This window comes from Neovison vison, chromosome 11, assembly GCF_020171115.1.
Source record: "Neovison vison isolate M4711 chromosome 11, ASM_NN_V1, whole genome shotgun sequence".
NCBI lineage: Eukaryota > Metazoa > Chordata > Mammalia > Carnivora > Mustelidae > Neogale > Neogale vison.
In genome coordinates this window covers 103,682,472-103,709,346 of record NC_058101.1, presented here as the reverse complement: position 1 = coordinate 103,709,346, position 26,875 = coordinate 103,682,472, and the positions used below count along the sequence as shown (strand labels likewise).

At 36.1% G+C, this 26,875-nt stretch overlaps 1 protein-coding gene across 2 annotated transcripts in view; it reads left to right on the top strand.

The window, feature by feature from the left end:
• The window catches only part of TET2 (tet methylcytosine dioxygenase 2), a 138,882-nt gene that overhangs the window by 21,856 nt on the left and 90,151 nt on the right, over nt 1-26,875 (top strand). For both annotated transcript variants that reach the window (XM_044224364.1, XM_044224365.1), the window contains exon 2: nt 18,465-18,609. The gene's annotated coding sequence lies outside the window, so the exon portion shown is untranslated. The remainder of the gene's footprint in view (nt 1-18,464; nt 18,610-26,875) is intronic.

Sequence of the window (26,875 nt, the reverse complement as noted above, 5' to 3'; positions counted from 1 at the left end):
GAAACTATTTTACCGGAGCCTAAAATGCTGAGGGAAGGGAAATTCTAACCTTCTATGTGGGGGAAAGGAAATAATGTACCTTCAAATCCCTCCAGCTATCCTTTCCCACTTAGGGAAGAAGCAGTTGGCACAAGAAGCACTGGTGAAGTGCAGGTTGACCAAAAGACTGAGGTGGAACCTAATCATATGACAATAGAATGCTTCCCATCTCTCCACACCTTACCACTGCATCACTACAGGCCCCTTTACTGCAGTTCCTTTTCCCCAGTACCTCTTATCCAGCTTAAAGCAAAAAATTACTTGGTATGCTAAAAGGCAAAAACTGTTCAAAGACTGTTCAAAGAGACTTTCAGACCCAGAATTAAATAAGGCAAGAATGTTGGAACTATCACACTGGGAATTTTTTTAAAAAGCTGTGATTAATGTGTGAAAGGTTTTTTGTTTTTGTTTTTGTTTTTTACATCAAACTAGACTTTATTTTCTAATTTTTTAATTTTTTATTTTTTCAGTGTAACAGTATTAATTATTTTTGCACCACACCCAGTGTTCCATGCAATCCGTGCCCTCTCCAACACCCACCACGTGGTGAAGGTTTTAATGAAAAAAAGTAGACATGATGCAAGAATAGATGGATAATGTAATGCCGCAGCTAGCGGGACAAATCGACCAGGAAAACGTGAGGGTTAAGAGGATGGTGAAAAGAAATTAAGAGACAAAGAGATGGGGGCAGGAGGAGCACTGAGGAGGATGTCCTATTTTATTCCACATCTTACAAGCATTTATAAGTCAGACCACAATAGGAGGAGTAATACATCAGTATCTAGTCAGATGACCGCAAATTTCTATAACAAGTTTACGTTAACTACGAGCAAACCTCGTGATGCCAGGTAGTCTCGGCTAATGCCATTAGCAAGACAGTCAACCAGGGAGTGGATCATGGGAGGTACAGAACAACAAGGACTAACTAAGAACTCAGGACTCTGGCCACATTGTTCCCTTCTGTAGGGAGAGTGTGTGGCAAGTCACGTAGGCGAGCGCACGACACGTAGCACAGACCCTTTTCTCAGTGTTACTCAACTTTCCTGTCATTAACCTTGTCAAGGTGTCCGGACTTTGAAGGAGACACAAGTCAGGGCCTGGTTTGATCCTCGACTCCAACCATGCCGTAGCCTCCAACAAGTAAGCAGAGACATGAAAATTTTAAGAAAGAAAAAGAAATGCTAGAGATCAGAAATTCTATGACAGAAATACCTTGATGAATTAATTTGTAGACTGTATATGACTGAGGAAAGACTCTCTGATTTTGAGAATATGACGGGAAGCTTCTAAAACTGAAAACAGGGAAAAAATAATATCCAAGAATTGTGGGATAATTACAAAAGATGTGATATAGACATGATGGAACTATCAGAAGGAGAAGAGAAAAAGGCATAGAAACAATATTTAAAGCAGTAATGAGTGAAAATTCTCCCAGGTTAACATCAAACACCAAACCACTGATCCAGGAAGTTCAGGAAATACCAAGTAGGATAAATACCAAAAAACAAAAGCAAAACAAAAACTGCATGTAGGCATAGCATGTTCCACTTTCTGAAATCAAAGATAAATGCTTGAAATAAGCTAGACGAAAACAACACCTTACCTATAGAGGAAAAAGATAAGGATTACATCTGACCTCTGCTGGGACACCATTACAAGCAAGAAGAGAGGGGTGGGAGAAATTCAAAGTGTTGAGAGAACAAAACAAACAAATAAACAAACAAAAAAACCACCTTAGAATGCTATACCCTGTGAAATTTTCCTGCAAAAGTGAAGGAGAAATAAAGACTTTCTCAGACAAACAAAAATTGAGGAAATTTGTTGACAGTCATCTTCCTTCCAAGAAATTTTAAGAAAGCTCTTTACACAAAAATAAAATGACATAGATCAGAAACTAGGATCTACATAAAGAAAGGAAGAATGTTGGAGAATAAAAAACTGAAGGTAAAAGAAAATCTTTAATATTTCTTCTTTTAATTATAACAAAAATTAGTTTATTCAACATAATAACAATGTATAATGTGTATAATGTACTAAGTGTATAATGAAATAAATGACAGTAATGATACAGAGACAAGAGGAGAAATTAGGAATATTTTGTTATTATAAGGTACTTACACTACCCAAGAAGTGGTATAGTGTTTCTTGAAAGTGAACTTGGATTAGTTGTAATGCATATTGCAAGCTCTAGGGCACCACTAAAGAAGATTTAAGAAGAAATATAACTACAATGCTAAGAAAGAAGAAAAAAAGGAAATATATAAAAAGCTCAATTAAAAATACAAAAGGAGAGGGTCGCCTGGGTGGCTCAGTGGGTTAAAGCCTCTGCCTTCAGCTTGGTCTGGATCTCAGAGTCCTGGGATCGAGCCCCACATTGGGCTCTTTGCTCAGCAGGGAGCCTGCTTTCCCTTCTCCCTCTGCTGCTCTGCCTACTTGTGATCTCTTCCTCTCTGTCAAATAAATAAAATCTTAAAAAAAAAATACAAAAGGAGAAAAAGGTGGGAGACAAAAATAGGTACAAAGAAGAAAGTCAACAATTAGGAAAATAATAATAAATATGGCAGATATTAATTCAGCTGTACCAATAATCACCTTAAGTATCAGTGGTCTCATGGACCAGTTAAAGAAAATAATGAGTGGATAAAAAATAAGGCCCAACTAGATATTATGTAAAAGATACCTTAAATATAAAGACATGTAGATTAAACGTAAAGAGATGGAGTGGTGGCTGGGTGGCTCCGTGGGCTAAGCATCTGACTCTTGATTTCGGCTCACATCCTGATGTTGGGGTCATGAGATCAAGCCTCATGTCGGGCTCCACATTCAGCATACAGTCTGCTTGGGATTCTCTCTTTCCCTCTGCCATTCCCCACTGTCATGCTCTCTATCTCTCTAAAATAAATAAAGCTTTTTTTTTTTTAAGTAAGGAAAAGGAGAAATATAGACCGTGTTAACATTAATCAAAAGAAGAGCTGGGAGAGCTCGTTAATTTCAAACAGCAGATTTCAGAGCAAAGAAAGTTATTAGACGAGAAAAGCATGGCTTAATGATAAAGAAGTCAGTACTCCAAGAAGACATAGCATTATGTCTTCTTATGTCTGTCTTCAAACAGTCCTTAACATGCATGCGTCTAACAGTGTCAAAATACATGAGGCAAAAACAGATAGAACTGCAAGGAAAAATAGGTGAATTCACTATTATAATTGAAGACTTGAACACTCCTCTGTCAGAAGTGGACTGATCCAGCAGGCAGAAAATCAGTAAGAATATAGTTGAACTCAGTAGCTCCATCAGTCAACTCAATATAATTGACATCTATAGACTACTTTATCCAACAACAGCAGATTACATATTCAAGTTCCCATGGAGTATTTAACTAACATAGAACTACATTTTGGGCTACAAAACACACCTTAACAAGGTTAAAAGAATAGAAATTATATAATGTCTGCTCTCAGACCACAAGGGAATTAAATCAGAAATCAATAATAGGAAGGTCATTGGAAAATCCTAAATACTTGGACATTTAACAACATACTTGTAAGGAACACATGGATAAAGGAAGGAATCACAAGACAAATATAAAAATATTCGAACTACTCTACTTGACACTGATTTGTCATGTAGTTTCAGTGCTACTTTTGTTTTCACTCAAAGTGCTTACTTCACTCAATTTTTGTGAATTTCTAGTGATCAGAGGATTTCACTGTCTGAGGGGACCTGCAACCACAGTGTTAAAGGCACAATGAAAGTTATTATAAATCTGAAAAATTTTGAACTAAATGAAAATGTCAAAATTTGTGTGATGCAATAAAAATAGTGCTTAGAGGGAAATTTATAGCTTTGAATGCATATATTAGAAAAGAAGTTCTAAAATCAATAATCTAAGCTTCTATCCTAGGATACTAGAAAAAGAGCAAATTAAATCTAAAATAAGCAAAAAAAAATTTAAACAAGCAAAACCCTAAAAATTAAAGAAGTCAGTGAAAATGAAAATAGATAAGCAGTAAAGAAAGCCAACAAAACCAAAGCTAGTTCCTTTAAAAAAAAAAACAAAACACAATAAAATCGATGAGCCTCTAGCCAGGTAGCTAAGATAAAAAGAAGATACAAATAGCTAATATTAGAAATGAAAGAAAGCAGCACTACAGATCCCATGGACATTAAAAAGATAATAAAATAACAAGTCCATGTGCATAAATTGGTAACTGAGATAAAAAGAACCAATTCCTTGAAAGGGCACAATCTGCCAAAACTCACGCAAGAAGAATTAGAAAATCTGTATAGGCCTTTATTTACTAAAGAAATTAATTGATCATTAATAACCTTCCAAAACAGAAAGCATCAGGTCTGTGTGGGTTCACTGGTGAATTCTTTTTTTTTTTTTTTTAAGATTTTTATTTTTATTTTCTTGACAGAGAGAGACAAAGCAAGAGAGGGAACACAAGCAGGGGGAGTGGGAGAGGGAGAAGCAGGCTTCCCTCTGAGCAGGGAGCCCCATGCAGAGCTTCATCTGAGGACCCTGGGATCATGACCTGAGTCAAAGGCAGACACTTAATGACTGAGCTATCCAGGTGCCCCTCACTGGTGAATTCTACCAAACATTTAAGGAAGAAATTATATCAATTCTCTATAATCTCTTTCAGAGAACAGAAGCAGAGAGAATATTTCCTAATCATTCTAAGACCAGCATTGCCCTAATACCCAAACTAGACAACAATATTAAAAGAAAGCTCTATTGAACAATATCTCTCATTAACACAGATGGAAAAATCCTCAACAAAATATTAGCAAGTCAAATCCCACAATAGATTAAAAGAATCATATACTATGACCAAGTTAGATTTGTTTCAAGTATGCAAGGTTGGTCCAATATGCAAAAATCAGTTAATGAATTGATCACACTAACAAGCTAGAAGAAAAAAAGCCACATGGTCAAATCCATGAAAAGCATTTCACAAAAGCAAAAAAAAAAAAAAAAAAAAAAACATTTAACAAAACCCACCACCTATCCATGATAAAACCTCAGCAAACTAAGAATAGAGGGGAACTTCCTCAATGTGATAAAGAGCATCTAAAAAAAGCCTACACCTAACATCATAGTTAATAGTAAGAAACTCAAATTTTTTCCTCTAAGATCAAGAACAAGCCAAGGATGTTTCCTCTCACTACTCCTTTTCAACATAGTAATGGAAGTCCTAGCTAATGCAATAAGCCAAGAAGAGGAAATAAAAGGTATATATATTGGAAAAGAAGAAATAAAGGCATCATTTTTCCCAAGTGACATGATCGTCTGTGTAGAAAACCTGATAATCAACAAAAAATCTCCTGCAACTAATAAGCAATTATAAAAAGGTCGCAGAGTACAACATTATTATACAAAACTCAATCACGGGGCACTTGGGTGGTTCAGTGGGTTAACCCTCTGCCTTTGGCTCAGATAATGATCTCACAGTCCTGGGATTGAGCCCTGCATTGGGGCTCCCTGCTCAGTGTGGAGCCTACTTCCCCCCCCCGACCCCTACCTGTCTCTCTGCCTACTTATGATCTCTTTCAAATAAATAAATAAATAAAAAGTCAATCACTTTTCCTATATATCAACAATGAGTAAGTGGAACTTAAAGTTGAAAACACATTACCATTTACATTAGTATCCCCCCAAATGAGATGCTTAGGTACAAATTTAACAAAATAGGTATAAGATCTATATGAGGAAAACTACAGCATTCTGATTAAAAAAAATGCCAAAAAAAGAGATAGCCCATGTTTATGAATATTATCAAGATGTCAGTTCTTCCCAACTTAATCTATAGATCCAAAACAATTTCAGTCAAAATCCCAGCATTTACGAATATCAACAAATGAATTCTGAAGTTTATTTGGAGAGAAGAAAACCCAGTATTCAAACACAATGTTGAAGGAAAAGAATGAAGTTGGAGGACTGACAAAACTTCAAGTCTCACTGTAAAGCTACATCAATCAATACGGTGTGGTACTTGTGAAAGGGTAGAGAAATAGATCAGTTCAACATGATAGGAACTCCATGAATAGATCCACATAAATATGGTCAACTGATCTTTTACAAAGGCTAAGGCTATGCAGTAGAGCAAAGACAGTCTTTAAACAAATGGTGCAGAAACAGCTGGACATCCACTTGCAACAACATGGATCTAGTCACAAACCTTAAACTTCTCACAAAAATTAACTCAAAAAGGATCATAGACATAAATGTAAAATGCAAAACTATAGAACTTCTAGAGATGACATAAGAGGAAACCTAGAAGGGCTTATGTATGGCAATGGTATTTCAGATGCAACACCAATGACATGATTCATGAAAGAATAATTTTTAAGCTGAACTTCTTTAAAATGAAAAAAAAAAAAATTCTCCTCTGCTTAACTCAATGTCAAGAGAATGAGAATACAAGCCACGGACTAGGAGAAATTTTTGCAAAAGGCCCATCTGATAAAGGACTGTTATCCAAAATACACAAAGAACACTTCAAATTCTCAAAACAACTTTAAAAAGTGAGCAACCTAATTTTTTAAATGGGCAAAGACCTGGATGGACACCTCATCAAAGGAGATAGACAGATGCAAGTAAGCATGTGATAGATAATTAACATCATATGTCATTAGGGAATTGCAAATTAAAATAACAATGATACTGTGCTATATACCTGACCCACCAAATGCTGGTAATGATGTACGCAACAGACACCATTCCTTGCTGGTGGGGATCCAAAATGATACAGCTACTTTGGAACAAAGTTTAGCACTTTCTCACAAAATTATACTTACTCTTACCATACAGTCAACAGTATTTTTCACAGATGAGGGGTTAAGAAGGAATGAATAGGCAGAGTATAAAGGATTTTGAGGGTAGTGAAACCATTCTGTAATCTACTACAGTGGTGGATGCATGCCATCATACATCTGTGAAAACTCACAGAATGCACAACACCAAGAGTAAGCCCTAACGTCAGCTGTGGACTTCGGGTGTTAGTGATGTGTCACGTTAACAAACGTGCCACCCCAATGGGAGATGTTGATAGTGGGGAAGATTGTCTATGTGCATGGACAGAAGTATGTGACAACTGTGTACTTCCTGCTAAATTTTAGAGTGAACCTGAATCTGCTCTAAAAAAAAAGTTTATTGATTAAAAACATACAAAGCAACCTGGAAAAAAAAAAACTAAATTTATAAAAAGAAAATAAACTAGGCAATACAAGTATGTCTTCTCTTTCTTATGGGTAGTTGTAATGTTTCAATTTGAGTCCTCTTTTTTTTTTTAATATTTATTTATTTATTTGACAGAGATCACAAGTAGGCAGAGAGGCAGGCAGAGAGAGAGGAGGAAGCAGGCTCCCCGCTGAGCAGAGAGCCCGATGTGGGGCTTGATCCCAGGACCTTGAGACCATGAGCTGAGCGGAAGGCAGAGGCTTAACCTATTGAGCCACCCAGGTGTCCCCCAAGTCCTCTTTTGACACTGTTTTCCAACCTAAGGTTAAGGAAAAATAACCTAATTTCCTTCTTAACTGACCTATCAACTTACTTACAGTGAACAGTTTCATGAACTGGTCCTTCATGAAAAGGTGAATGGAAGTGGAGGTATAGGATGTCCAGAGGCAGTTAATAGGCATAATTCAAGAGGCTTCATTCAGTGCCTATAGTATATCAAAGGCTACCAGCCAAATTCATGTACCTACAGACTCCATGACTTTTCTTACGGTGTTGAAGAGGAAAGAGTTGTTCAGTTTTATGTGAGGATCTCCCCTCAAACACACCTCCAAAAAAAAAAAAAAAAGGAGGGTGTGTATCTTCTTCATTTAGGAAATGACAGCTTGTAATAGAAAGTTATTTTTAGTCAACTGTTACACTTCCATGATTTATGTCACCTCTGACCTGCTTTCTGATAAAGCATGACTTCATTCATGGCTCTGGACATGACCTGTGTACACTGACCTGGCGTAAACCTGGAGTGTTAAGTCATTTCATTGGCACTTGCTGGAGGGAAGACTGACATCCCACTATAAGACTGTCTGCAGTGTAAAGCAGCTGCATTCCTAGTGAGACCTGAGTAAATTTATCCCACTATTTAGGTTCTGCAGTATTACTCATCTTTCTCACAAGAAGAGCGGTTTTTAGTCTGCAGCGTTATCTGGTTTTTAATGGCCACTGAAATAATGTGCGTGTGTGAATGGTTATTCATTTGTTTGTTTCCCTTCCTTTACTGGTTCATTCTTGGGGCTTAGAGTAGGTGTACCTTTCTGGGCAAGTGACAGTTGACACTTTTTAGAAATAACACTTTAACATCTCCAAGTATAAGGAGTTAGATGCTCCATTTTTCATTTACCTTCTCATCTACTCAGAACCAATGAGGAATCAAGACATTGAGGATTGATGTCCATGGCTTATGGACCTGTGTCCACTTGGCACAGAGGGCTTTTCCAGACATTTTTCTCTAAAGGCAAAGTTAGTGACTCTTTTTTTTTCCCCAAACTCCACTTTGCTCAGTGGTGATTTAAAAATGGTGATTTTATTCTTTCACTACCTAAAAATGTTGCCCCACAGTCCAAAGCCTCCGTTATTAATACATAGAGGAAAATACAAATTCTGACATACCTGCTATTTTTCCTGCTCTTATATATTTAAAATATATGTACACATGTCCTAAAATTATTAAGCTCTTTTCTTTTAAAAATACGCAGTTTCTTTGTTTTACTCGGGAGCTGAGTTATGTTTATTGCAGAGCTTATTTCCTGTACTCTGGAATATGACACTCAAAAAAAAAAAAACCTTTCTGAAGTATTAATATGCTCTCTCATTTACCTTGCTCTGTTCCATTATCACAAACAGCATTTCACATTCTAATTGATTCTGTCCCTTTATAAATCTCTATAATTCAAATCCTCATATTTATTACTCTGTGTTAAAGTTGATTCCCCCACCTCCTGTCCTACTTTAACAATCATTCCTTGTTTGCCTCTATAAAATTAAGTTCAAAAAATAAAATCTGCTTCTATAAATTATTATGCCCATATATGTTTCTACCTAGAATAATTTAAAGCCCTTAACAAAGCTTCCATTTTTGAGTCCCCTCTCTAAACTATGATGTATATACTCTTTGGTTAAGTCTTTTGTTATTTTTTAGAGTGTGTTTGTATGTCTATCTCTTGACTGTGTGGTCAAGGTTTGTAAGCTCTCAATTTAGTTAGACTTAATATGCTTTTTTAGGAGATTCTTTTCCTGGGCATGTCTTGATGATTTTTACCTTGTCGTGTGATGAAAGGATGTGTCAGAGCACCATGGTGTAGCATGGGGCTTTTCTACTGGCTTTCATTCTTCTGTTTTAGATGAACTGGTAGTAGACAACCAACTATTCTGTTTTGGTTTCTACAACATAGAGGTTGCTAGGTGATTTTAATCCCTTGCAAAAAGAAGACAATAAACAACAACAAATTCCTGCTCTTTATATTGATGTATTCCATCTAAGAGATCTATCAAATAAAAAATGATTTGAAACACTTTTTAACTGTGCAGTTCTATATAGACCACCCCCTACATCTCTGTAACATTGCACCAAATGTTTTTTAAATTATGCTGCTATTTCTTCCTTATGATTTTGCTTGTTCTTAAGACATCAACTGCTAAATAGCAATAGTTGAATACCAACTCCAGGAAATTTAATATACAAAAATCCAGCTTACTATGAACACAGTATTTTGGTGAAAAACTACCATGTCAAAATTTTATTATTTAGGTATCTGTTTGGATTTCTCATCCGTTTATATGATTCTCCAGTCTTAAGTGTGATTGAAGCTTTTTATTCTAACGGTCTTATTTATTAGGGAGAAATATATTTATTTTTTTTTCCAATTTATTTATTTTCAGAAAAACATTATTCATTATTTTTTCACCACACCCAGTGCTCCATGCAAGCCATGCCCTCTATAATACCCACCACCTGGTACCCCAACCTCCCACCCCCCCCCCGCCACTTCAAACCCCTCAGACTGTTTTTCAGAGTCCATAGTCTCTCATGGTTCACCTCCCCTTCCAATAGGGAGAAATATATTTAAATTCTGTCATCCTGGTCATTACTTGAAGGTGTAACCTCATATTTTCATTTTTAAAAAATTTTAATAATGCCATTAAGTATTTTTTTAATTGTTATGTTTCATTTTGAAAATTTAAAAAAAAAAAGCTTTCATCTTTAAGTTTTTATTCCTTCCCCTGAATTTCCTTCATGATATTGCTTGGTAGCTACTGCCAAAATTAATAGTTAACATTTTCTCCAGTAACGAGTAGTAGATTTGCAAAGACTTAAACAATTGCTTAATGCTTTTTAAATTTGTATTTAAGAATTATACAAACAGCCAGAGCTGATATGCATCAGGTATACATGGGTGTAGCTATGCTGATAGTAATGGAAATAGTTCCAAGGCAGCCAGAGAATTCTTCTCTTAAGATGCTGTGGCTCCCTCTGCATGACTCCCTGAACCTGCCTACAATCTTGTAAGTGAAATAGTAATATATGGCCTGTAGGTGGCCTCTAGCTCCTCCTTTATCCCTATGACCCATGTTTTGACGTGCCAACTGTTAAAATATTTTTGTTACTACTCCTGTCCATGGCAAGAGAATCATCATTTATTTGTCTTAACTTGATGTTTACTAAACTGTTTTTAAGAATATCTTATGATAGAGAATTTTATATCTTCTTGACATTTCAGTTTTGCAAAATGCATAATTTGCTTTAACAGTCCTGGTAAGCGTAACTTCAGAATTTTCCTGTATGTTCTGAAATCTTTTCAATGTAATATTCCACTTTAATATTACACTTTAAGGAACAGAATAAAATTAGAACCTTTGGAAAATTTGTGGAATTTTTCATTCTCCTTTCTTTGCCTTTTTATTAGAAATAAAATTTAATGAAGTTTCCTTGTTTAAATTTTTAGAATGCAAAATGTAGAAGTATTATAACTGAAGCAGTATTGGTTTTTACAAATAGTAACAAATCAAATTTTGGCAATTTTATATATAGCATAAAGTTTTATTTTATATGACTTGCCAACTCATCAAGCATTAGAATTTTTCTCATTGATCCTTTGCTGTTTGTATTGATGTTATTAATGTAATGGCTTTAAACCTTAACTCATATAGCCCATAAGACTATAACATTTTTACATGAAGATATTCTTCGGGCTTTTGAATAATTTATATCATAATTAATGATTTAAAAATTTATTCTTTTACTTCCCAGCTGTCCTAAAGAAATAGGAAGATGGGGTTAATATACACCTAATAATTTTCCTAAAGAGTAAGGAGAATGGACTCATTTAAAAAGTATCTAGGTTAACGTAAATTTGAAACAGTTTTTCAAAAAGCACTTACAGTCTACCAAGTTATTGATCCTCAGTCTATGACTGTAATAAATGGATGTAATTAGCAGCTCACTCTAAATGAACCATGGTAGTGGCTTCATTACTCTGAAAAATGCATTATGTTACTTTATAACATGAATTGCCAAATCTAAAGGAATAGAATATACATTGTATATCTTGGAATAGAATCTACATGTAAAAATTTCTTTGGAATCAATAGTGAGCATTGTGACTATTGCATGCAGTTAAATATTATGATTTAAGAATTATTTATTATAAAGTTTTAATATCCTGTAAATGTTTTTAAATTGGATAATTCTACCGATATAATTTTGCTCATTTTTTACACCTTATTCACTTTGCAATAACCAATTTTTTATATTTGTATTTGTTTCGCCCTTATCAAACTAGGCAGCATCTAAGCCATAGAATCATAAAGCCCAAACCTGATTTGGAACAGAGATAATACACTTTAATATTTTATAGATTTCTCTCATCCCAGTTTCCTTAAGTGACTGGCTCAAGATCATGAAGTTATGGAGGATTAATGTCAGAATTAGAACCTGAGATGGATCTATACTTTGGTTCTTTCTTCCACCTGTCTACTTCCTTAGTTTGTTTATGGGTTTGTGAGAGTTACGGGAGAGAAGTTTCTTTTGAGATTCAGCTTATAGCCTACCTCCTGGTAGAATTCTTGTCTTGCAGCAAACCATATAAATACAATGGCCAATTCCCAAAGTCCCTTGCATAAAGAAAAAAGGAAAGGATGGATGAATAATTAAAATAAGTACACACTCTTTTCTTTACCTCTTTCCTCTCTTCACTACATGGAATTTCTAGACAGACTGCCCCAAATGCTTGGACACTAGGATTGGCAATTCTGTTTTAGAAAATTGTATTTCCTATTTTAGTGGATGAAGAATAAACCGTATCTTCTGCTGGCTTTTTAGAATTCAGATATTGGGCACACCTCTATCTGTTTATTATAGTGTGTTCTCTGACAAAAGAGGTCAAGTATTAGCAAGTATCAGAATGTCATAGAAATGTTTTCATTTCAGATGTAAGAATTTGTATGTGGTTTTTTTTTTTCTGATTTTTATTCTGTGTTTTCTTCTAATGTGGGTTCTTTTATACCTGTCCCTCTATATTCCTGTGTTTGATTCTTAAATAATTTCTTTTTGCCATGGAAATGCTGTGCCAAACAATTCCCAACTGCTGCCTAATACTTTGTGTTTGGCTGTTGTAGTTCCATAAAAAGTGTTGATTAGAAACAACCTTGTTTGGTGTATATTTGTTTTTAGCTTAGTGGAATTTGTTCCGTAAATGCTTACTGAATTTTTCCTCACTACTTTGTCTCTGTTAGGAAGTTCAGGGAGTAAATATGCATGAAGACTTCCTTAGGTTTTCTTCTTAGAATTTTAACTGCTGTAGTGATTTTTTTAAAAGCATTAACAGGATAGCCCTTGCTGCCAAGAAGCTGACATTCTGAAATAGCACTTCCCTTTGGGCACCATACAGTTGGGATCATTACTTGCAAAAAAAGTGCATGGGAGAGGCTTTGGGGAGGGGACATGGAGGAGGAAAACCATTTTATGGGCATATCCTGCTGAGGTCAGTAACCTGCTGTTCAGTGAACTCGGGTCTGACCCCATTTGGACCTGGAGGAGGATCATTTCAAGCAGGGAAGCAGCTGAGGCAGCATCACAACAGAAGGAAGAACCTATTGCTGGAAGCTTTGAAGAGACATGGCAAAGGATGGCAGGAGGCACAGAAAGGAAAGAAAGGACTGGATCCAGCAGGATCAACATAGTTTGTGATCAAAGTGTTAATAACTTTTGATCAGTGGTTGAAAGGAGAATGCATTTAAGTCCCCAAAGAAACATTTCTATACATCATGCATGTTTATAGGTAGAGTAACTGGTTTACAGAGGAAAGTTTTATTTTGATTTTGAGATTAAAGTGTCTACTTCTAGGGTTTGAAATATAGAATAGTTTACCTTTCACCAAAATGAAATGTTTTCTTTACTGTATCTCTTACCAGCTGGTGACGTTGTGAAGTATGGTAGGAAGAGCATAAGCTCCAGCAGCCTTCCACCTACAAAGTGTGTGCTAAGGGACATGGCTGAGAATATGATAATAATTTGAAGGTTAAATGACTAAGCATGCATTCGATAAATTGTAGCAATTTTTATTGTCATTGTTTTTTTTCATCTACATTCTGGAAAATATTATAGAAAATAGATACTATCTTTTAAAAACAATGGCAGTGAGTAGATGATGTAGATTAAATATACCAGAATAGATTTTAATTTAGAAAACAAAGAAAACTCTGTCTTGGAACCACATTATCCTCAGCAAGATTACAACTTTGACCTTGAGGTTTATTTCGTTCAATTAAAAATGTAGATATGTGTGTGGGAGTGAGAACATTCAAATATATTCATTGGCTTTCCCTCTTAGACTTTTTTTTTTTTTTCCTCTATGGCTATTATTTTAACCTCTGTCTTCAGCCATTACCCTTTGTGTTTATTCTCTTGTGCCTTCTGGGTGATTTTTTTTGTATAATCTCAGTGTATTAGGTCAGAGGGAAAACTCAGTGTGTAAGCTGACTGACAGTGTTTTGCATTTTCTTTGAGAATGTTTACCATAGCATCCTAAATAGTATTAAACTTTTCTTTCAAAACAGGTAACCAAGTATGCGAGTCGTCACTGCATTGATTTCTGAATGTTACTCTTTTGGAAATTTTCCAAAACTGAACAAAGCCAGGATCATTGACCATTAAGGAACTGTGTTGTAACAATAGACTTGTGGTCTCTTATGGGTGTACATTCTAATTGTTGGGATTTTTTTTTTTTTTAAGGGGGCTATTTGGGGCATAGAACACTGGAACTTCATGTTCTCCTTGATAGTTTGCCAGCTGGTTTTCAGCCAACCAGATAACTGCTTGTAGCAACATTCATTTCTGTAGGCCTCTTGATCTTGTGCCAGCCCTTAGAGGGCTGTACCACTCAGCCTGCTCACACCATTCTGAACCAAGGGCACTGCTATCCCAAATGCCTCAAACTATAGATAAAAATCTGATACTACCTCAAGGGACTTACAGCTCAAGTTCTGATAAACCTCTGAGTGTAAAGCATGTATTATTTTACTATTTAAGTTATACATTAGTATTTTAAAGAGAAAACAGGAAGGCAAATATATAGTCCGTTGCTCTGTATTTCTCAGTGTTTGGCCCCTAAGTAAATCCAGCTTTAAGGAAACTAAACATGTCTAGGCAAAAGCCCTCTTCTAGGCCTACCAATGCTTCTTTGACGCTTTCTAAAAGCACAAGATATTTTATTGTCTCCAACCCTGACCTCCCATCTGATAATTATTTAATTGGGTTACATAGATTCTCAAGTCTATCACGTCAACAATTTATTTTGTCACTTCGAATTTCTTTCTAGAATTATCTCTGATTAATACCATTATTTTTCTTTGCAGCCAAGCTCAAAGCTTTACTCTTACAATTCTTTCTTTTTCTCCCTATACCTACAGTACTACTAATATCCACTCCTTTCCCAGTCAGTAGTTTTTCCCTGCTTGATCATTTTATTTTCTCTGCCATCCTCTTGTTCAGACTCCTCACTTTATATCTGACCTACTACAATAAGCCAGTATCTGGAATGTAATAAGTTGTAACAGCTAAATCTTTTACTACTCCATACCCGTGAGAATGGCTTTAAAAAAAAAAAAGTCAGGCAATAGCAAGTGTTGATGAGGATGAAGAAAAATTGGAACCCTCATACATTGCTGATGGGAATGTAAAATGGCACAGTCATTCACTTTGCAGAACAGCTTAGCAGTTCCGTGAAAGGGTAAAGACAGAATTATTGTATGACCCAGCATTTGCACTCCCAAAGGAATTAAAAATGTATGTACACACAAAACTTACAGTGGATACCCATGTCAAAGCAGCATTATTCACAGTAGGCTAAAGATAGAAGCAAGGCAAGTGTCCATCGACAGATGAATAGACAGACAAAATGTGGTATGTACGTGTAATGGAATACCCTTCAAAAGGGACAAAATTCTGACATGTACCACAACATGGACAAATCTTGAAGACATTGAGCTAAGTGAAACAAGTCAGACACAAAAGGACAGGTATTACATGATTCTGTTTATATGAGATACCTAGAATTGTCCAGATTCATAGAGACTGAAAATAGAATTGTATTTGCCAGGAGCTTGGGAGAGGGGAGACTGGGGAGTTATTGATTAATGGTGGTGGAGTTTGAGTTTTGGAAGATAAAAAATTCCTAGATGGTCATGCTAGTGATGATTGCACGACAATAAGACTGCTTAATGCATAGAACTCTACATTTAAAATACGGTTAAGATGCTAAATTTTTGTTGCTCTATTTTACCACAATATAAAAAGACTTATAAATGAATGTTCATAGGAGCATTATTTCTAATAGCTAAAAAATAGAAATAACCCAGATATCCATCATGAATAAAGTATGATCTATCTATATGGTGGAATATTACTTGGCCATAAGAAGGAATGAAGTACTGATTCACAACAAAATATAGATGAACCTTGAAAACACTATGCTAAGTGAAAGAAACCAGACACAAAAAAGTCAAATTTTGCATGATTTCATTAATTTGAAATATTTAGAATGAGCATATGCATAGAAACAGAAGGGGGGTTAGTTGGAAGAGGGACGAAAGAGGACTGACTCCTGCTGGGTGATGGATTTATTTTTGGAGTGATTAAACTTTTCTAGAATTTCATAGTGGCAATAATGGCACAACCTTTTGGCTGAAACCCATGGAATTGTCTACTTTAAAATAATTAATTTTATGGTGTGTGAATTATATCTCAATTTTTAAAAACCCTAAGTGTGAGTACATAACTCTGGTAATGCTGTGTTTCTAAAGAAACAGCATGTTGCTGGTCTTGACCTACTATTTGTAGCTATGGAACTTTGAGAAAATGAAGTGACCTCCCTTCTTTCTCTGTAAAATAGGGATAACAATAACTGCCTCACCAGATGTTTGTGTTAAATGAGATAACATACGTAATACATAAAGCATTATCAGTGCCTGGCATTTACTAAGAACCCAGTAAATTTACTAAGGCCCCTTGGAACATGAACCTTCAGTAGTTCTCAATACTATTCCAGATGAAGTTTTCAGATATTTCAGAAAATGACCTAACTTCTTTAGCCAGTTATCGCTAGTCTGTAAATTCTAGCTCAGATCTGCCTCTCCAAATTCTTCTAATGCTCCTTTTCAGAAATCCATCAGTCAGAGTGGGCTCTTTAGTCTCCCTCAACTTGCTACACATATTCTAACAGCTGTGTCTTTGAGAATGCTTCCTCCCTGTTCCTGTCTTTCTCTGACTTTCATCCTGCCCTTGGGACTCAGAAGACTTTCTTCATGCATTCAACTTTCTCCCTTATTTCAGTTCATGGTCATCTCTACATTCTGAGCACCCAAGATTCTCACTACATCTTTGACTAATGAAGCCTTACTTTGGTTATATTTTTGAAGTATATGTCTTGTCATGGATGGAACTGGAAGGGATTATGCTAAGTGAACTATATCAAGCAGAGAAAGACAATGATCATATGGATTCACTCACATATGGAACATAAGGGATAGCACAGAGGACCACCGGGGAAGGGAGGGAAAACTGAATGGGAAGAAATCAGAGAGGGAGACAAACCATGAGAGACTCTAGACTCTGGGAACCAAACTGAAGGTTACAGAATGGAGAGGGGTCAGCGATGGGGTAACCAGGTAATCAGGTGATGGGTATTAAGGAGGGCACATGTGATGATGAGCACTGGGTATAATATACAGCTAATGATGTACTGTATGCTGGTTAAGTGAACATAATAAAAAAAAATAAAAAGAACTACAGGTACACATTCAGCAATCCTAAATGTTTATGTAAATAATCTTGTAACTTTGGATGCTTTAGATAAATTGGATTAAGGATGTTAAGTATCACATAGTTTAGAGAGGTTGGATTTGGCAAAACCGTGTAATCGGCGTAAATTTCCAAAGCAAAGTCTAGGCATGGAAATGTGTTGTGGACCTAAGGAGATTTCAGAAGTAACACAAATAAGAAATGGGAGATGGTTGTATCTTATTCTAACGTAACTTTTGAAAGTAATGACTGAGGCTGACCAAGCTCTGCAGTCTGCTAGCATATGAAATGTATTATTTGCCTTGTTGAAACAGTTGGGTGGTTAATAAGCATTTTCAAGTGGACAGATCTTAATTGCATGTATAGTGATTACTAAGAAGGGTCAGCAGAAAGGGAATTAAACAATAGTAATAATTTTTTTAAAAGTATGTGTCTTGTTAGGTGATCAGATTAAAATTTTTGTTTAATCTTTTGAGCTAAATTAAAGTCCCTGAGCACAGGGACCCCATGTTAAAATGTTCTATGTTTACCATCACACTGAGCACATTGCCTTGATACAGTATATTCTGAATAAACATTTGCTGTTTACAAGTTAAGTTAGTGCTGCATCTCAACAAGTACAAGGCCTTAATTTAATGATTAAGCCTCATTCCTGGCTGCACCCTAGAATTACCTGGGGAATAAGGCTTCATTTTTAGCCCAACAAATCAGAATCTCTGAGCATGAGGCCTCAGATTCCCACCCAGATAATACTATTATAACCAAGGTTGAGATCCACTGGATTCAACAGATGAAGTAATACAACCCAGTGGGTCCCAAGTCTAACTGATAATCACTGTCAAGCTATGAGGATTGCTGATTGGGCAGAGAAGCTTTGGGCATTGCAAAATTTTCTCTACAAATATTAGTGTTATATTATGGTGCATTTGGGAGTTGTCATTGCTTTGAGAACGATCCCCCAACCCTGAATTTTTTAATAGTCAGTGGTGTAATTGGACATATCCAGTTACGGGCATCTGTAATCTTTTAAGCTTTACATGATAGTTTTCATACCAGATGTATGTCTTTTCATTTGTGCTAACTTAAAAATATTTAAATTCTTTTCTTTTCCAGGCTGGCCAACATCATCATCAAACCCTCTCAAGATTGTCTACTTGCCCCTGCTCCTGTTGAGTTACCACACTTGGAAGCAGGAGATGGGCTCAGCAGCAGCCAACAGGCCATGATCCAGGAGGAGCAGTAAGGGATAGAGCTGCTGGTAAGACGTTGGGGACAGTTGGTGCTTGGTTTCCCAGAAGTATAAATTTATTCCTAATTTAATGGTCAATTTTTCTTCTTTCAACTTGAATAAATTACTCTGTACTCTCTCAAATACCTTAATTATCTATGCTTAGGGCACATGGGTTAGATCTTAAGATCTATAAATGTCCCAGAATTTTGTGCTAACCGGATGGTTGGATGGATGAATGTGTATCTACATTGTTTTCTTGAGAAGAGGAAGATTTTCATCAGATTCTCAGTGTCTTTGAATTTTTCAGAAAAGAACAGAGCCATGCAAATATAACTGGAAGCATGGAGAAATGTGATACCTATAACCACTTGTCACAGTATTTCTCCTCTCCATTTTTATCTCACTTATGGCCACTTTGTCTCATTTGTTGAAGATGAAAAAAGAAGTGATTATTTGTGGTTATTTGCTGATCAGAAAAGTGAGAGCACCTACTGAGCCTTGGCAGCCAGTTTTCATGATGATTTGGCCCCGTAGAACCATTAGAGAACTAAAGTATACAATGACAGATTTCAGGAAACCCTATGTAATTTTTTCACATGATTTTTTCTGAAAATATGAGGTACTGACAGGGAGATACCAAGTACTTTTTTTCATCTACAGTTGACGTTAATAAAGATCAGTTTGTTCTAAATGCTCTTCACCAAAGACTAATTAGTGTTCCAACCTAAGGGTTATTTATCAGACCATTAACATTTATATAGATGAACAGAAGTGAGGAACTGATAACTGATACTGTTCTCCAAATACTCAAGATGGACACCAGAATGAATTCTATGTATACTTTTGCCTGTACTTCAAGTCAATTAAAATTATGGGGGCATTGTTGGAAAGAAAATGAAGGCTAGATTAAAAAAAAGAAGTCTTTTTATTTTTTTTCCTTCTATAACTCTTTCAGCAGGTAGTTCAGCGTCAGCTTCACTGAATCTTATTTATACATTCAGCGTAACAGATCTTCTAAGAGGTCTGTGTAGCTGTAATCTCTGCCCTCACTCTAGATGCCTGAGGATGTAAGTATCCACTCTGCCACTTGATACTTCTTAGGGACTGACCTGCTCCTGAGAAATCCTTCCCAGTGTGTCCTCAGTTAAACTCCCATGATTCCTAGATGTTGCCATTTTCAAGACATAAGGCAACTAACATCTGCCTAGATTACCTCTCCACCCTGGGAATTTTAAATCACTCTGTAAGGGAAAGAGAACTCAGCACTACTAACTCTCAGAATGAAAATTTTCCCCTTGCATGCTAATATTTTTAGAGTATTCATTGTCACTGAAAATAGACTTCCTCTTTCCCCTCTCATGCTGGAAAATCTTAGGTAATTATGAATAAAGCATTCTTTGCTTTTCCCCTCCTCCCGTAATGGATGCTTTACCTCTTGCTGTGAGGACTGTGGCTACTCATTCTGTACTTGACCTTTATATGAGAACTGAGATGTATTTTGAAGATGGAATTTTTACAATAACATTAGTCAGAATTTTTCTCTTCTTAGAGATGAAGTTTAGGTAAGGGAAGAAGTGCAGAGTCTAGGGAAAATGTAAGAGAAATTACTAACAAGGAAAAAAGAAATTAGAGTATTAACTATTTGTGAGAGAGAGACTGAAAGAATTATTTCACAAGTAACTCCCAGAGGAGTTCTTCCCTTATATCCAAAAAAGAATGTTATCTTGTATTTAACTTTTTACAGTTTGATAAGCTCAACTTCAGAGATATTTTCAGTGATAAATAAACCTAGTACTTGTTCTTAATAATATTTATTATCTTTGTGTTTGTGGTGAAATTATTTAACCTCTTCAAGCCTTGTTTTATTTGGCAAGGAGGAAAATAGGTCATAAGTAACAATAATGGGATTATATACATATATGACATATATGTATATGTATGGATAATATGTACAGGGCCTGGCACAACTTAATTCTAAATCTTTATTAGAATTTATTTATTATTATGATTTTTACTATTATTAATGTTGCTTTGAGTTTTTAAACAATAAATTCAACCAAAGATTATTTCTTGAGTGCCTATTAAGTACCAGGTACTCTTTAGGACCCAAAGTACATTACTAAGCAAAAAGATTTCTGTACTTGTTTAGCTTAAAATCTAGAGTGACAGACAGATATAAAGAAGATAAATAAATAAAAATGTATAGTGCATTAAATACCAAGAAGTGCTAAGCATAAAAAATTTAAGACAGAACAAGAAAATTGGAAGTGTGGTGAGGTAGTAATTAAAAATAAAGTAGTCCAAAAAATAAATAAATAAAAATAAAGTAGTCAAGAAAGACCTCATGTGGGGGGGAGGGGGGTTGGGAGAAGGGGGGTAGGGTTATGGACATTGGGGAGGGTATGTGCTTTTGGGTAAATTGGAAGGGGAGGTGAACCATGAGAGACTATGGACTCTGAAAAACAATCTGAGGGGTTTGAAGTGGCGGGGGGGTGGGAGGTTGGGGTACCCGGTGGTGGGTATTATAGAGGGCACAGCTTGCATGGAGCACTGGGTGTGGTGAAAAAATAATGAATAGTGTTTTTCTGAAAATAAATAAATTGGAAAAAAAAAAAAGACCTCATGAGAAGATTAATTTTGATTAAAATCTTAAAAAGAAAATGCAAATACACCATAAAGTCATATGGTGAAAAATAGGTAGAGGAGAATGCCACAAAGACCTAGAGATGTAAAAAGTGATTCAAACAGAGTCAGAGGATCTTCTACATCTAACTCGTATACCATCTGTAAATATGTACACATATACCAAAGAAAGTGATACAGATAAGAACTTTGGAAGTTCAAGGAATAGCAAGGTCCATCTAGACTAAAACAGAGGAGGACTTCTCAAGGGATGCAAAGGAAGATGGCAGATGGTGGCCTGGATCTTGATGGCTAGGAAGAAATTGGATAGTTGGCAGAAGGGTACAGACTTCCAGTTGTAAGACACATAAGGTCTGGGTGCATGGGTGGCTCAGTGGGTTAAAGCCTCTGCCTTCAGCTCGGGTCATGATCTCAGGGTCCTGGGATCGAGTCCCACATCGGGTTCTCTGCTCAGCAGGGAGCCTGTTCCTCCTCTCTCTCTCTCTGCCTGCCTCTCTGCCTACTTGTGATCTCTCTCTGTCAAATAAATAAATAAAATCTTTAAAAAAAAAAGATGCATAAGGTCTGAGAATCAAATGTATAGCATGGTGACTATAGTTGATAACTATATCAACTAGTTAGTTGATAACTAAATTTCAGTTGTGTAATTGAAATTTGCTAAGAGAGTGGAAGTGTTCTCACACACACAAAGAATGGTAAAACTGTGAGGTGATGAATATGTTCATTAACTTGATGGGGGGAATCCTTTCATGATTTCTATGGAGAGCAAATCATCACATTGTGCAGTTTAAGTATCTTACAGTTTTATTGGTCGATTATACCTCAATAACACTGAAAGAAAACCTCCAAAGAAAAAGTTCTAATTAAAGTTAATTTTTATATGTTACGGTTCCATAGTCTTTACACTGTCAGCCATAAAAGCAATAACAACAACAAAACAAACAGGGAATGATATCCTAGTGGAGAAGGGGAAGAAAAACAGCATGAGATGGAGAGAAATAAGGATGTTGGTGTTGAGGGCAGGTGGGCAAGGCAGAGGGCGAGGGGGGTAGGCAGAGGGAGGCTACCTTGTATAGGGATGTCAGGTGGTGGGAGAGAAGATAGAAAAGCAGGCAAGGCCAAATTTTGTAAAGCTCTTAGGCCCGGCTAAATGATTACATGCCATTATACAAATACTGAGAAGCAATGGAAGCAGGTGAGTCTTTAAAGAGATGCATTCAGGTCATTAGCAATATTATTTTGACAAGTTTAGGTGGGTATGGAGATGGAAGAAGTGGTTTAAGTGATTTAGGATTGAAGTTGAGAACATGGATTATGATGTTAGAGGTAAGATTGAAAAAGATTTGATAGGGAAATTCAGAGGATTTATTCACTAATTGCAAATAGAAAATAAGAGTAAAAGTTTTCAGGTTTTAAATGACCAATTAAGTGTTGGCATTAAAGAAAATAGGGAAGTAGGGGCATATCATGAGTTTGAATTCATGGTGATGGAGGTGAGACAATGCAGGGTAGGTATCCTTAAGACTACTAAGGATAAAGTTCATGTAATGTTTGACAGAGTGAGTTGAGTTGCTAAGAGGAATTTTTCACTGTGCATTGAAATCTATGTAAATATCAACCTAGTACAAAAATTGTAAGAGAATATGCCTATCAAAACATTGTATTTTTATACAATAAAAGTATTGCCCCAAAATGGGCCATTAGACATTACCTTCGTCCAATTGGCTAATTTTATGGCAGACTAAAGGGTACCCAGACCTAATACATGACTTCCTAAAGGTCATATCATTAGCTATTGGCAAAACCTGTTCTATCCCCAGGTGTCCTTACTGAGACCTATTGCCCCTCCATGTCATCTCTAAGAAGTGTTAGTGCTTTGTATTTTGCTTCTTGTTTGTGGAGAAAAGAGAAGATTTGGATTTACCCTTTAGAACTCCCTTGTAGCCATTCTTCTGATTATTATGTACATTCTCACCCTTTCTCATGAACCAGACCTTACTCATTTACAAGCTTCACTCTTCTTGCCTTAGTCATTTTCTTCCACCTATGGTCATTGTTGATGTATCCTGATTAAAGAATAAGTCATCCTTCTATTTCATCAATAGTTTGAGACAGAACAGTTTTTTCGAGTATTGTATTTTTTCTGTTTGTCTTTCAGAAGAAAAATGGCTTTTCTTATCTCAAATTTAAATCACCACATAGACTTTAAAATGAAGACTCCAAATGTCCTTTCTTGCAGACCAGTCTTATGAACTAAATTCCATCATCATTATTCTAACAAACCCGATTGATTTATCCTTTGTCACAGGACTTTAAAACAAAAATAAATCCTAGAGATCATCTGATGCAGTGCTCTTCAAACTATTACTCTCCTACCCATCTGTTACTAAATGTTTTCTTCTTTTTAATAAAATGTAATTATTTAGCAGTGTGCAGAAGTGTATTTAAAAGAGGAAAATGTTTACTTTTTCATTTACAATGGTGCTACAGATCTTTCTTTATGTTTCTTTACTCTCTCCATTACATATCTACATTGTGCTACAAGTCATGGCTGAACTGTATGAAAGCTGTTATCTTGTGTATATTTTAAGGCTCAGATTGGTCTCATTGTCTCCATGTCCCAAGAGACTGAGTTATAGAAGACTATTGACATTCTTATGGGATTCTGCTGAGAACTTTGTCAGTCCTTGAATTCACAAATAACATTGTAGCTTTTTTTTTTTTTTGCATTAATGCCTATCCACCTGTGACCTATGCTATGAGTTTAGAATAAGTAAGCCATGCTAAAATAGATTACACACTATGAAAACTATTTTCACCATTCTTGTTTCAGTTTCCCCATCAAACAGTGAAGTATCAGTAGTCTCCATTGATCTCACAGGGTATTTTAAGCAGAAATGAAAGTCTTATGAAAACACTTTATATTCTGGAAGAAAGTTGTAATGCAAACGAAGGCATTGGAAATGTTTACCCATTTTTACAGGTGTTAATCTGACCAAAGTTTTTTCTCAAAATGTGAAATAATGTAGTCAATATAGTCTCCCCTTATGAAGGACTGGAGGAGGGATGTTCCAAGATGCCCAGTGGATGCCTGAAACTGTGGATAGTACCCTATATATACTGTTTTTTCCCCTATACATGCATACCTCTGATAAAGTTTAACTTACAGAAACAGGAGGAGGTTAAGAACAATAACTAAAAACAGAACAACTATAACAATATACTCTAATTAAAGTTCCATGAATGTGCCCTCTCTCACCTTTTCTCTCTCCTCTCCATCAAAATACCTCTTTTTTTAATAATGATGTGAGAAGATAAAATGCCTGCATGATGAAATGAAGTGAGATGAATGGCCTAGGCAGTGTGACATGGCACCTTCTGACCATGTGTCAGAAAGAGGATCATCTGCTTCTGGATGGTGGATGACCACAGATGACCAAAATTGCAGAAAGCAAAAACAAGTGGGCGGGAGGCAGGGGCTACTGTAGTGTGTTATCTTGGCTATTTTAGTGTTGAGAAGATTGGGAGAATAACTAATGGGTTTCTTGGATAATCTGTGACCATTTAGTTAACATTGTTTATTTGTTTATTGTTTATATGTTTATTGCACTTTTGTAATTCCTAAAGGCACATATAGTCCTTGAGTTTTCCTAGGAATCTTAGAGGGACTTTAAGAAACAAACAAATAAACAAAAAACCTTGGCCATCTTCTCAAAATCTTGAATCCTCCTCCATACTTACACGTGTGTACACACATGTGCTTTCTTAAATCCTCCTAGCCAGCTTGCTTCCTACTTTATTGCTACTATTGAACTTACTGGGCACGAACTTCTACTTCTCTTTTCCACTCCTATCCTCAAATCCAGCTTATCCATATTGCCTCTCTTCAGAATTTTCTCATTTTTTCCATGAATTATTTTTTAACTGTTCCCTCTGGTATTCTTTTTTTTCCTGTTGGTCAGTTGAAAGTGTCCCAGTGTGCTTACTCTTAAATGCAAATCTAACCATGTATTCTCCTTCTTAATATGCTTTGATGAATACCCATTGTTAAACTTTCCTAAAGCAGTAGAAGCTTCCCCCTCCCCACCCCACAAAATTTTTATAATTACAATGGAGTTCATCTGGTCAGTGCAGAAATAGATGCAATGTGGCAACTCTTAGGGTCACCTACTCACCCCTCTTTAACCAGTGTGACCCTGAACAATTCTATGAACCCTTGATACCTAAAGTCCTCAGTTTGGAAAACCATTGGCCTACAGAAAACAGATCAAACTGTATGCTTGATATCCCTATCTGGCTTTTAATTACTCTTCCAACTTCCAGGTCACCATATTGTCCCTCAGATTCCATGAGGTAATTATTTCTAACTCTTTATAGGTCTTGATCCTAACGTATTTCACACATTGAAGCCTTTGTACTGGCTATTTCTTGCCTCTGCCTTTTCCATAAAGACCCAACTCAGGTTTCTCATCAGCAGGGCCTCATATTTATGACACTTGTGTTCCTCAAACCCTACACTTACTGTAGTCACATGTGCCTGTGTTTCTCTACAAACTCAAATCCCTAAGGCAAAGGCCATGTCTCATCTTCTTATTCCTAATATTTTGCACAGCATCTGGCTACATAGTAGGCATTCAAAGCCACTCTCAAACCATTCACTTTGTGATTTTTTCATATCTTTTTTTTTTCTTTGTCCTCTCCAGTCCTTACTAAAATAGATAAAACACCTGTCCCATTTGGGGATGGAAATGGGGGGAGGTAAGGAACTGTGGCAGGTGAAAAGTTGGAACTTCAGCTGTCTAGGCATAGCAATATCATATACAAAGTTAACATTATTTCAGAGCTTGAACCCCACACATACTCAGTTGTAACTAACACTTGTATATGTAACATTTGCTACCAAAATGTTTTGTTCCTGCAGTATTCTACCCAAATTAAATTTATTGCCCCTGGGATTTGTGGTTTTTGTTGGCTCTTTTGGGAGACTTTAGGGATGTATTCAGTGTTCTAATTCCAGTAGTATTGATAAACATAAATGCTTCACTGCAGGAAGAGAGATTTGAAAGGTGCTGCAGATGATATTTAATGTCTACTGGATGATAATTTTAATGAATAATACTCAAGACCTTGTTTAGCAAAACATGAATTTGGAAAATGGTTTGAAAATACCAGAAAGTTTAGTTGATAATTGTGTTCTCTAGCAGTTTTTGTTTTGTTCTGTTTTTTAGTCTCAGGGAGGAGGTGAAAAGTAATCAGTGTACTTCAGAACATAGGCTCTTTGGGAAGCCATAAGTTTGGCATTGTTGTCCGGGTGCTTTATGGTATTAAGAGGGCTGGAAATGTGTGCAACCTTGCAGGGCTCTATCAATATGCTGGATCTCTAGAGAGCATTTTTGGAAATATTTCTGAGCTCCAGGTTCCCTAACCAAATAGTAAAGTGATTATTAGAATTCACAGCTTTTCTAGATTATGAGAAGTCCTAGAAGAGAGTAAGTAAACTTCTCGATTAAAATGCAGCATTGAACACCTGAGTATATTAAATGTATTTCACTTAGAACAAAACAAATGGATAACTTTGTCATATATACTGAAAGTATAAAACCAGGTGTTCTCAAAGAGGTTTTATTTCTGGGCACCATGGTGGCTCAGT